This window comes from Protomyctophum bolini (assembly GCF_963924005.1).
Source record: "Protomyctophum bolini genome assembly, chromosome: 22".
Lineage (NCBI taxonomy): Eukaryota > Metazoa > Chordata > Actinopteri > Myctophiformes > Myctophidae > Protomyctophum > Protomyctophum bolini.
Genome location: NC_137883.1, coordinates 16,524,035 through 16,536,754, shown reverse-complemented (window position 1 = coordinate 16,536,754; position 12,720 = coordinate 16,524,035).

Here is a 12,720-nt window from a genome sequence, read left to right as displayed (position 1 = left end):
AGGTTTGGGCTCGAATATGTCAATGACATTTTGCAATGATTATGGTTATGATGCTATCAGTCAAATCTCTTCATAATCAACCATCCACCAGAGCTTAGACAGTGAACAGGACACTGCCAGTATGCTGTTTTCTCGCTTTAAAATCATTTCTACAACATACTTTACAACTTTTTACATTTATGACAGACGTGAAAGTGCTTTTAGAGTTGTGTACTATCGACTATATGCAGACTTATCTTGCCATTGGAAGCACTCATTTTCAGTAAAGCCACATTCTGCTGTCTCCTGCATTATACACAAGGCTGTGGAATGATATCCAACGAGCACTTCCAAACTCAAACACTGAGTCTAATCATCTGCAAGGAATTTTCTGACAGAAAGTAGCTCATAACATGTCTGCAGTGGATTTTTATGAAACAAACACTTTCTGTTAATGGGAAATTGCACCTAGTTACCACCCTTAACTTAATGGCAAGATGGCTGCATATGGTCAATAGTGGTCGCTCAATGGCAGGGCAAGTTGTCGTTGATCTGGCGATGTGGACATGATTTTTGGCATTTTTGTAAAAGAATAGACCCTTCTCGCAAACCTTGGAAGCCAGTTGTACCCAATCAGAATAAAATGTGAAAAATGTGAATGATACATGTTTATCATAGAGATAATATCTAACGATTTGTTTCTGGATCTGTAGGAGTAGTAGCAAAAATTGTGTTTTGAAGAAATGTGAATTATAATTATACAGGGAAGCCTATATGGTGAGTTGTCATGATCCAAGAAATCAACCTATATGCGGTTCAGAGGCCATAACATAAAGCGACCCAAAGCGGCCAGTACGACACCACGTGAGATGCTAATTTGAAAAATGTTGGGTCTCCGACCTTGGCCTACTTGCAGAGCACACGCACGCACACACACACACACACACACACACACACACACACACACACACACACACAGTCACACACACACACACACACACACACACACACACACAGTCACACACACACACACACCCACACACACACACACACACACACACACACACACACACACACACAAAATAATGTCCAGATCCTCCAGCCAGCTTTACAACCTTGCAGTGATAACAAAATATATAATAATATTAATAGCATGCAGTGATGACTTAAATGAAATAATTGAATCATTCAAAATATGAGGAATATAGAACTAATATACTGTGACTATAGTAGTGGTACAGAACATCTGGGACTAGTGACGCCATACTATACTGTGCCGTGCAAAACCGGCAGCATGTATCTATCTATACAATTGTAATCTATACTATATATGTAGATTAAAATTCAATGACCATACTCCTTTTTTCTAAATATCCTGCCTGTGGCTTAATTTGAGCCTATACTCAATTTGTCAAGAATGGTTTTGAGTTCCACCTTTCCGACCCCAACCACTGCCCTGCCTGAGCACTGTGACCACCACGCTTTAATAGTCCATTTCACAGTGGTCCGTTCGCCTTTCTCCACGGGCGTCAACTGGGTTGCCCTATACTCGCCCCCCTCCACCCTTACGCACCCCCAGGCTCCCCCACTGGCATGTGTTCAAACCCAGCGGTGTTTACTAGGGCTGACCATTTAATGGGGTTAGCATTTCACTGAGGCAGCTGTTGGCACCATGTGCCTCCCCCTCCCGGCGGCTGGCCGACAGCATGCAGGCCACTGCTCCACACACTTGCTGGCGTCCCCCTAAGGACCTCCACCCCCTCTCCTCTCAGCTCCACACACCCGCTAGCATCACCCCCTTCGTCCAGCCCCTCTCCTCTCACTCTCTAGCTCGGCTCTGGCCAGAAGCAGCCTCATATACTGTACATCCGCCTAATGTAGCCCTGGGTTTAATCGTTTGAGCCCTATTTTATAGGACAGCGCGACGCAAGGCGATGCATGCAACGCAAGAGTTGTGGGAGTGTACACCTTCACTATTTAACTTTTTCTATACATTTTTGTTTTACACAAACACACAGACCAACCCTCTTCATCGTTGGCTATAGGCTCCTCCAGAGCCAATACTTATGTGGAAAAGCCAGAACAGGCTGAAGATGAATAAGAATAGACATAGGGCAGTGAAATATGTCAGTCACGAGATGGAAAATAAATAGTGGATAGAGGATAGAGGAAGGTATGTGAGCTCTGTGACATTTAGCTGGTTAGCTGGGAGACACACACACACACACACACACAGACACACACACACACACACACACACTCATATGACTCGCTAATCAGCCGCTTATTCTTGGCAGACTGCTTGTCACCTGCCAACATAATTCAAGGTGACAGGCATCAAAGACACAGGCAAATCCATGCGTGCGCTTACACACAAGCTCTCACTCACTCACACACACACACAGGCTCGGATGCTTTCATTGTGTGACTATTATGAGAAGTTGACATATCGGTGTCTCTATCAGCCATCTGCCTGGAGTCTGCCATAATCATCCCCAGCATCTCTCTGCATGATTGAGAGCTGGCAGAAGGGCCCTGTGCCTCTACGTGTTTTTTGAAGAGACAGAAGAGATTATGAATGTGGATCATCCTGTCCCACCCTGCCTCAGGACAGGGATTCTGGGGAGTCTTGGGAGAGTTGCTGGTGGTGGGGAAGAGCAAGGTCAGGGTGACAGTTGTCGGACCCCCCTCTCTCTCCATACCACTTGGTTGGAAAGTGATACCACGGACAGCTGAGGCTGCTTCTGTCACTCTCAGGGTTAATTTGGACCATCTTAACATTCACTGATGAGTAATGAACGTGGAACTGCGCGGTAAATGGAAGTCTCAGCATCTGCTTCTCTCACTCTCACTCTTATTATCCCTCTCTCTTTCCATCCCTCTCCATCCCGTTCTCTCCCTCGCATCTCTTACGGCCCGGGCTACACCAGGCTTTTCAAAGAACGCACACTGTATGATTTGCGTGTACAGCGCGTTTGGAATTGATTGATATCAATGATACCGGCTACACCAGGCGCAGATACACAAGCCCCTCATACACGCAGGCTTTAACCTTTTGACTTGGTCCCTTGTTTTGTTTCTTCTCTTTGTTGAGGGGCACTAGCCCCTCCTATACACAGGTTTAATGTTTGTCTAGTTAGTTCAATGTTTGTTTTGTAAACGCATTGATAATGAAGGGAAGGAAGATTTACGTCATAATGTGTCATTTACGTCATATTGTCCTTTTTATTGTTAATGGCGTTTAATGTTTGTGTTTGCACCGTTTGTTTTACATCGCCATTACATCACCTAATCAACATGAGTTAAACTTTAATATACAGTATTAGCGCCCCTCACTTCACACGGGTGTGACTTTTTATTCATCTATTCTAACACTTGCTTGAAGCTGTAAAATGTAGGGAGCTTGTACTGAAAAAGAATTCCCCCACTCTTTGATGTGACATGAATGTTCTAATAATAATCTGATTATTCCATTGATGATTCCATCTGCCTTGAGTCCACGTTTATAACATAATGCAATGTGTTGCAAAGTTGCAAGATACTGTATAGTTATAGGCTAATCTGAAAGTTGATGTGCATTGAAGTGGATTGTTTTATGAAAATCATCTTTTCACCAGAGGGACATAGACATACAGCTGTAAAAAGGGAGGAAAAAATAAATATTTGGGGATTTGGACTAGATTTGAGGATTTGGGAATCCTCAAAAAAGGCAACAGTTTATAACAGTTTTATTGTGAAGCAACAAATTGCCTATTGTAAAGAAATGTGAAGGTTTTAACATTTTTGTGCACTGCAGTCAGTGCAGTGTGATGCTGCATGCCCAAACCTGGTCTAAATACATCTCACTGTGACCTGGAGTTTAAATACAATTTACAGTATACAGTAAACGGTATCAAAGCATCATCAGTGTTATTTAAAAATGTTTGCATTGGCTATTCAAAAATAGCAGATATACAAGCTCACAGGGTCGTGCCGTGCTGCTATTTTGAACATTTTTGAAAAATCTTAAAAGTGTGTGTGTGTGTGAGAACTCCTGATTCAGACAGCAGCATCGGCCTCAGGTCACTTTCAACCTTGGCAAAAAAAAAAAAAAAACACCCACTAAACAAAGTAAACATTTGTTTAGGGTCTTGTGATTGTTTCAGGGTCTGAGATGATAATTAGTATTTTTCTTTATTTTCTTCTTTATTGGGACCTAGTGTGATAATGCACATTAAATGAATCATCTGTGATAATTCTACCATTTGAACCACTTTGAACCTGGCATCCCTTTTTAGGCCACGTCATTATAGGCAGAAATTCTATTAAAAAGAATTCTAAACTTTTCGAAGAAATTTCACATTTCGATATTCTGTGCTGCTTTTGTATGAATCTAAATCGATTTTGGTTGGTTTTTCGACTGAAACAAAGGACCCCATGTAAGCTTTTTACCCCCAAAAACCTTGGACCAGGCATCCGGCGAAAACTTTCAAAGAAATGTTTAAACATGCATTGTGAGCTTGTAGGTCGGCTATTATCGGTGCGGGACACAGCTGTACGATGGAGTATAAAACAGTTTAAGTGGTTAATGAATGTCCCCCTGCTTCCTCACAGTCAGGCTGCGTATCAAGTAGGCCCTAAAATAAACAGTGCGGAAACAGAAGGAGGCTCCATGGACACTAGATATTCCTCCTCCAAATGGGACACGCAAAGTTCCACACACGCCAGACGGGCCAGCGCGTGGGTACAGGGAGTTATATATGGGTATGGGATTTGGGGAGGACGGAGTGCTAATGGGTCAAAAAAAATAGTGCTATGTATAGGGTCTAGGGTTTCCTTTAGTGGGTACATGAGCCGTCCAACCAGATGCTCTGTTAACCATAAGTTACGATCACATGTCTCCTTTTCAAATATTTTAACCACTTACACCCTATTACAAATAAATTAGTATTGCTAATTAAAGTATCGCATTTCGTTTATTTGAAAGATATTTTTAAGAAGTTTTAAATGTTTTGAGAATTCCTGTAAATTTGTGAAATTGTTGCCTTTAATGATGTGCCCAGAATAGGGATATCAGGTTGAAAGTGGTTAATGAATGGTCAGTGTTTGAAAGCGTTATGTGATGTTATTTGATGCTTTTAGTGATCAAGTTAATCAAACTGGACGTGGGCATCAACAGTTGGCCTTAGGCTTAGCAAGGCTCTCACATGCACAGTGGTGGAAAGCTCACAACGTGTTGCGTAGATCTGCTATTTTAATAGATTTTATATGATACCTTGCGAATTCTGCACAATGGTGACTTGAATATTTTGATGCCAATTATGTTGTACTTTTACTCAAGTAAATTGTGATTACCGGAACTGGACTTTTACTTGTAAAAGAGTATTTCTTCATCGCATTATTGGTAATTAATTATTATTATTACCAATTATTATTGGTAATTATTAATACAGTACTTTTTCCACCACTGCAATTGTTCCTAAAACAAACAGACACACAAGAGACACAGGCTTTTTTCATCCGATTTGTTTCTCAAATCTGAGCTTTGGGTTCTGTTATTTGCAAGCGATCAGATTTTGATTTGTGGGTTCAGAAACATTCTCGACCTATACCTCTCTCCCACCACCACACCTGATTGAACCTGCCTCCCCTCTTTTCCCCAGCCAATCACTCACTTCCTTTACTGAAATAACTGCAGCCAACCTCTCCTCCATAACCTCCGGCATGAAAACCTTCACCTGCATCCTCGACCCTATCCCCTCCACCTTAGTTATTGCCTGTCTCCCTGTTCTCTTGCCACTCATCACCACTATAATAAACACCTCCCTGTCCACTTGTCCCTGTCCCTGCTCTCAAGCTTGCTGCCATCACCCCAATACTCCGATCGACAACAATTCATCTCCATCAATAACTGCAACTCTTCCACTGCCCCAGTTACCCATGGCGTCCCCCAGGGTTCAGTACTTGGTCCCCTCCTCTTCATCATATACATCCTCCCACTAGGACTTCAGTTCCACTCCTACGCCGATGACACACAGCTGTACCTCTCCACCAAAGCCATCACCCCAACCACCCACTCCACTCTCACTGCCTGCCTCACAGATATAAAAACATGGATGCAAAATAACTTTCTCAAACTCAATTGCAATAAATCGGAAATCATCATCATCGGTCCCAACTCCCTCACCAATTCCACCCAAGGTTTTTCATTAAACATTGATGGATCCACTGTCACACCCTCCACCCGCATCCGCAACCTTGGCATCATTTTTGACCCCACCCTTTCATTCCTCCCCCATGTTAAACAAGTCACCAAAACCGCCTTCTTCCACCTCAAGAACATCGCCCGTCTCTGACCCTCTCTGTCATTTTCCACAGCTGAAACACTCATCCACGCCTTCATCACATCCCGCCTTGATTACTGCAACAGTATCCTCTACGGCACCACCTCCAAAGTCCTCAATAAACTGCAATATGTCCAGAACTCAGCTGCCCGTCTGCTCACCAGTACCCGTTCCAGAGACCACATTACACCAGTCCTCCGTGACCTTCACTGGCTACCGGTTAAACAAAGAATCCACTTCAAAACACTCCTGACCACCTACAAAGCACTAAATAACCTGGCTCCCCCATACCTCTGTGACGTCTCGCTCCCTCAGGTCTGGTGATGCAAACGTCCTCGACGTCCCCAAAACCAAACTCTGTACGTGGGGTGACAGAGCTTTTGCCCTTTGCTGCCCAACCCTGTTGGAATACCCTCCCTAAGGCACTCAGATGCCCCCACCCTCCAAACTTTCAAAACCACCCTCAAGACCCACCTCTTCAATATTGCCTTCCATAGCTAACCCTTTTCACTGTCTTTTAATGTTCTTTAGCTTTTAGTGTTTTTTTAGTGTAAAGCGTCTTTGGGTACTCAGAAAAGCGCTATATAAGTTTGAGATATTGTTATTATTATTACCTGCCTTGGTTGCCTATGGAACAACATAGACATGAATGATGCTTAACTTATACTCTGTCGTACGACAATCACAACACATTGTGAGCTTGTCAGTTACCTATTAACGGCAAGCAAAACCATCATGTGACGAAACACAAGTCAGGCTTCAGTGTCCGACTGTCCAGACTGATCACAAACAGATTTGAATCACATTTCAAACCAGGAATTTGGCTCAAAGCTGATTAGCAAAATCAATTTGCTGTTCAGACTTGATTTTTATCAATTCTGATTCCAATCTGGATAGGCCAAAAGTCAGATTTAGGCTGCCAGTGTACTGTGAACATAGCCTGACAGGCATTTGGAAGCGAGAAAGAGAACCTTCTGTACATGCATCCATTAGTGTGTGGCCATTAGTAAGAACAACAGTCTGTATATGAGAGAGGGTAGCTATTTTTCTCTGTCACTTACAACTTCCTCCAAAGTGTGGGAAGCACTGCAAACGGTCAATTAGTTGTGACACGGAGAAGGTAGACGGTATCAGACTTCCAGCTCCTCTATCGTCATACCTGGCCATGCACACAATACATGACTGTTCTAATTCGCATTTTTAAGCTGTAGATTCTTGAGATTATTTAGCTTATTCCCACGGCTACTTTGACATAGATGATTCACAGTCATTAGTAAAATTGCTATTTTGGGCATGCAATTGTAGACGAAAAGGAAAAACATTGATTGAATAGATAATCTACAAGCTAAATGCATATATTCCCTCTCTCTATATATACTGTATACATCTCTTTCACTCATTGCACTTCTTGTTTACATTCTGCAGTCACCAAACCCCTCACCACAACACCACTGCTTTAATCTCTTCAGCAAAGGCTCTGTGTAAATAAATATCTCCTCTAACGGTGAACATTCTCACTCCATGTGTACATGCACGCACCCACCCATGCATGCACACACACACACACACACACACACACACACACACACACACACACACACACACACACACACACACACACACACACACACACACACACACACACACACACACACACACACACACACAGATCACTCAGGTAGATAGAATGTGGGATGTTCCTCTCTGCTCTATAGGCTGGCAGTTCTACAGGTACTGTACTGTACTGCCTTCTCCAGGGGGGCATCCGTTAATCTGATCTGTACTAATAGTACGACATTCTTTGAGAAACACATACAGGTATTTTGTGTCGTGGCCAAATCCGCCATTATTGTTTAGGGACTGCATTACGGAACCTACATTTTATGTAGATTTCCTTCGTCCTATACAGCCTACATGTGTTTGCATAAATCCCCCCTTTGCCGTATAATTGGAGGACACAGATCAATGAGGTCATACCCATGGTTGTGTTCAGAGAGATGTGCACGCTTAATCCAAAGTTATGCTTCAATGCACAAGGGTGTTGCTCATCATAAATAACAAGCCAAATCACAAAATGGGCCTTTCAAGCCAGGAAGGCTTTACCCCCTTTTCCAATGAATTCTCCCCACACACACATTTGTGTGGAGTCACTGCTGTTGTACTGACTCACCTGCCAGTGAGGAGCCCTCACCGGGAGGGGACGTAGAGCCTTCGTCCTCCTCATCTGATGTCCGTGGGAGTTCTACATTGACAAATATCCCCCTCCCCGCCCCAGCTTCATGGGCCAGTTGTGTTCCGGATGCACGGTGAATTTGAACCCACAACCTCCACGTTTAGTGGGCATGCACTTTACCACATGCGTCACCCGAGCATCAGGCTTGGTGTAAATTTAAGAAACGAATGTTGAGTTAAGCAGCAGTGGGCAAGCGGCCGGAGGAGAGCGGTAGCCACTATTGGTGGGGGAGTGTTGGAGGGGACGTGCACACACAACAGAGAGCAGCTTTGTGCCCTTGCCTCCAGGAACCAGTGTTGGCTTATTTGGTTGGCAGGACACACTGCCTTGAGAGAACTGTAAAGGGAGGATGTGGAGGTGGATAAAGCCTGATTTATACTGTGCCGTATGATGCCATCATATCGTACTGCGGCACGTTGTGAGCTTGTAGCCCATCCATTTTCTATATTGATATCATGATGACCTGTTTTTTTGTTTTGTTCTTTCCCTCTTTTCTGATACTGCAGTGATGGAGCTCATCATAAGACAAGTTATTTCACCCAATGTCTTACATTTGTAATGTGATTGAGAGTTTTCAGGTTTTCGGTTTACATCGGTTCTGTCCCACTCTTTATTAACAAACAAACGTACTTATGTGCCTATTTACCCGGTGGTTTGTTGACTAGGGTTCATGCCATTCACTTTGATTTAGCCACCTTTCAGTCACTGTGGATAAGGGCGTCCGCTAAATGCCCTCATTGTAAATCAAAGCTGAAGAACTTTGTTCGCCTCTGTCTTATGTTGACCCCGTGTGTGTGTGTGTGTGTGTGTGTGTGTGTGTGTGTGTGTGTGCGCGCGCGCGTGTGTGTGTGTGTGTGTGTGTGTGTGTATATATATATATATATATATATATATACACACACACACACACACACACACTTCCTACATTAAAATGTGCTAATGGGAGTGTGTGCGGATAACCCTAAACAAACCATGGCAACGTTACCATGACAACATAACCATAAACAACCCACAGCCACATCACGCTGAGTCAATGGGCTGTATTTTGCGTGTCTTAAGTACCAGGTCTTATTCCCTAACTTGAGTAAACTAAAGACCTGGAGGCGTGGTCAATGCTCTTTGGCCACTCAGAATAGCCAAATGGCATTGACCACGCCTCCAGGTCTTTAGTTTACTCAAGTTAGGGAATAAGACCTGGTACTTAAGACACGCAAAATACAGCCCATGTGTCATATGACAAACCTGATGACTCATTGTGACATCATGACGACAACAGTGTCACTAAGGCTCAGCCAGTACCATATAAGGAGTTCCCACTGCAGCTATGCCCAAATATGGAGTGTGTTGTCTGACCTCAATGTGTCGTCATGGCATCTGGTGCAAACAAATCAGTCAACGCCATATATGGACGCAAAAGGGGCCATATTTGAGCATATGATGACTTCAGTGATCTCCATATATGGGCATGAAAGGGACAATTACTGACAGATACTGTCATCAGAGAGTCCTGAGATCTGAGATCCTGTTGTCCAGAGCCACAGAGCCGACAGCTATGCCCCATATATTGTCACGTGTATATATGGGACCGACCGACTTCAAACTCTGTGCGTGCGTGAGCGTGTTGTACAAACACACATAGTGTGTTTTCCTCATTTTGTTTATCTTTGTTATATTCTAACTTCCTCTTATTTGTAATTGTATTTAAATGTCCTTTTCATAGTGTGTTTAATGTCAATGTTAATGTTCTGTGTGAAGGACTTTGAGTTATCTAGCTATCTAGTTATCTAGCTCAGCTCGGAACAGAGTGGCATTCTGACGCACCGTCACTCCGACTATATGTGGCTTCACACCACCACTCCGACTACGTGGCTTCCGCGTGCGGTTAGGGTTAGGGTTAGGGACAGGGTTAGTTTTGAGCGTGTCGGCATGGCAGTGCCAGGCAGGGAATGTTTCTTCTGGAAAATGCTTTCAGCAGGTCAGTGAGTACAATTTTTATATTTGCTGATATAGGGGATTTCGGCACACATGCACGTGTGTGCGTGAGCGTGTGTGTGTGTGTGTGTGTGTTGCTTCAGCTGTCAATTCTGCCACCAGGTTGTGAATCTGTTCCCCTGTTTCCTGAGCAGAGTGCCAAGGTGACACTTCTCACCCTGGCTTAGCGAGGGAGGAGACGACACAGTTAACTGTGTGTGTGTGTGTGTGTGTGTGTGTGTGTGTGTGTGTGTGTGTGTGTGTGTGTGTGTGTGTGTGTGTGTGTGTGTGTGTGTGTGTGTGTGTGTGTGTGTGTGTGTGTGTGTGTGTGTGTGTGTGTGTGTGTGTGTGTGTGTGTGTGTGTGTGTGTGTGTGTGTGTGTGTGTGTGTGTGTGTGTGTGTGTGTGTGTGTGTGTGTGTGCGCGTGTGCGCACACGTCAGTCAGTCCCTCCCTGGCCTGTATGGAGACAGGGTGCTTCCTGTTTTGATTGTCCTTCTGCCAAAGCGTTGTTGCTTGCGAGACATTTTTCAGACTCTTTGTTATGGGTCTGAAAAAATTATTGAATTTAAATACAAACATCAGGGCTTGACCTTAGGCTTGTCTGCTTGTCCGGGACAAGTATTAAGACTATTCCTAAGACTTTGAGTCAGATATTGTCCTAGTTTCATATCCATTTGAAAGTTCTGGCTGAAAACATGTTATGTAAAATATCACCACTTTTACATGAGGAAAAGCTAGACTAAAAATATAAAAACGTTCTTTGGGAACGGGGTCGATAAACAAACATGGCGCACACAATTGGCAGGTGTGTTGCGATTGGTGTTGGGTAATAATTGATTACACCACCTATTTTGTGTGTCCCATACATTTGTGCTTCCTATAAAAGGGAAGTTTTGATATGTTCAGTCCTGCACTCATTCCGGCCCCTCGCCGCAGAGAATGTCGTCCGTGTGCAGCTCGTAGAAAAGTGGAGATCGTTTTTTTCACAGAAGCATTAAATACTGGAGTTGAAAAACAAAACATGGTGTCAGCTTCTCTTTATCAACCTCATTGATGGTAAGCGATTAAGCGATGGTAGATGCATGGCTGAATACTGCAGGGTGACTACTGAGCCATGGTAGATGCATGTCGTGACTGCACAAGCTTTAAAAATCGCTGTTACTTGTTTCAAAAGCTTTACACCAAGCTACACTTGCCTACATGTAACTATTTCTATCAGCCAATGCACCTTTTTTGTAAATTGCAATGTGACACAGCTCTATTTACACACCCTTTAATTGTAAATTTGTACACTTTTTTCCCCTGCTGTCACTGTCAATGTTTTACTACACAGTTGCTTTGGCAATGAAAGCTTCATTTTCTCATGCCAATAAAGCTCCTTTTAATTAAATTTAATCGAAGGCGGGCAACCGCATCGTTTTGATCGAGCAGGTGATTGGGTTGGGCTTTTGAGATGATCAATGCATTGATCACAAACAACCGTTAACACTTGATGGTGTGAATGTGAAACTCAATGAATAAGTGGTGCAGCATGAATATGCAAGCATGAATGGCCCTGGCTGCATTCAGTGGGTTAATTACACTAACCTCACCTGATACTGTATAGGCCTACACAACAATAGACACCAGAACTCCAGCAGAACTGGAAGATAACTATGTTTTGGTCATATCGAATGGAAAATGTATTTGTCTCATAGGACTAAAGTTAAATCGTCCACTGTCGCGTGTGTCACGTTGTCACCAAACAAGGAATAGGATAATTCCAGAATGGTGAGAGTCAGACACTCTGAAGCAATGATGCGTTTGCATGACAAGCAGTGGCTGATGGATTTACACCTAGATCAAGGCCGCATCATAAAGCCCTAAACGAATAAACAAGACTGCAAACTGGTGGCTGCATGGTGCCACAGAGGTGACAAGGATTACATTGTCCCCGGCATGTGTTGTGTTCTCTCCTATGTTCACCATGGGCAAATCTATCAATAAATATGAAGAACAGAATGTATCACCAGTGAAACTGCATACATACTGTACATATATCATCAATGAATATGAAAGGATAAGACTGATGCAATTTACCATTTAGGCATACAGTGTCAAGCAGACAGTGTAGATCTTAAGTCCTCATATTCTCATTAATTGCAACAAAACACAAACCCAAGCATTCCTCTGTTCGCACCGCAGGCACAGCGGGGAGTATCAAACACTCGTAC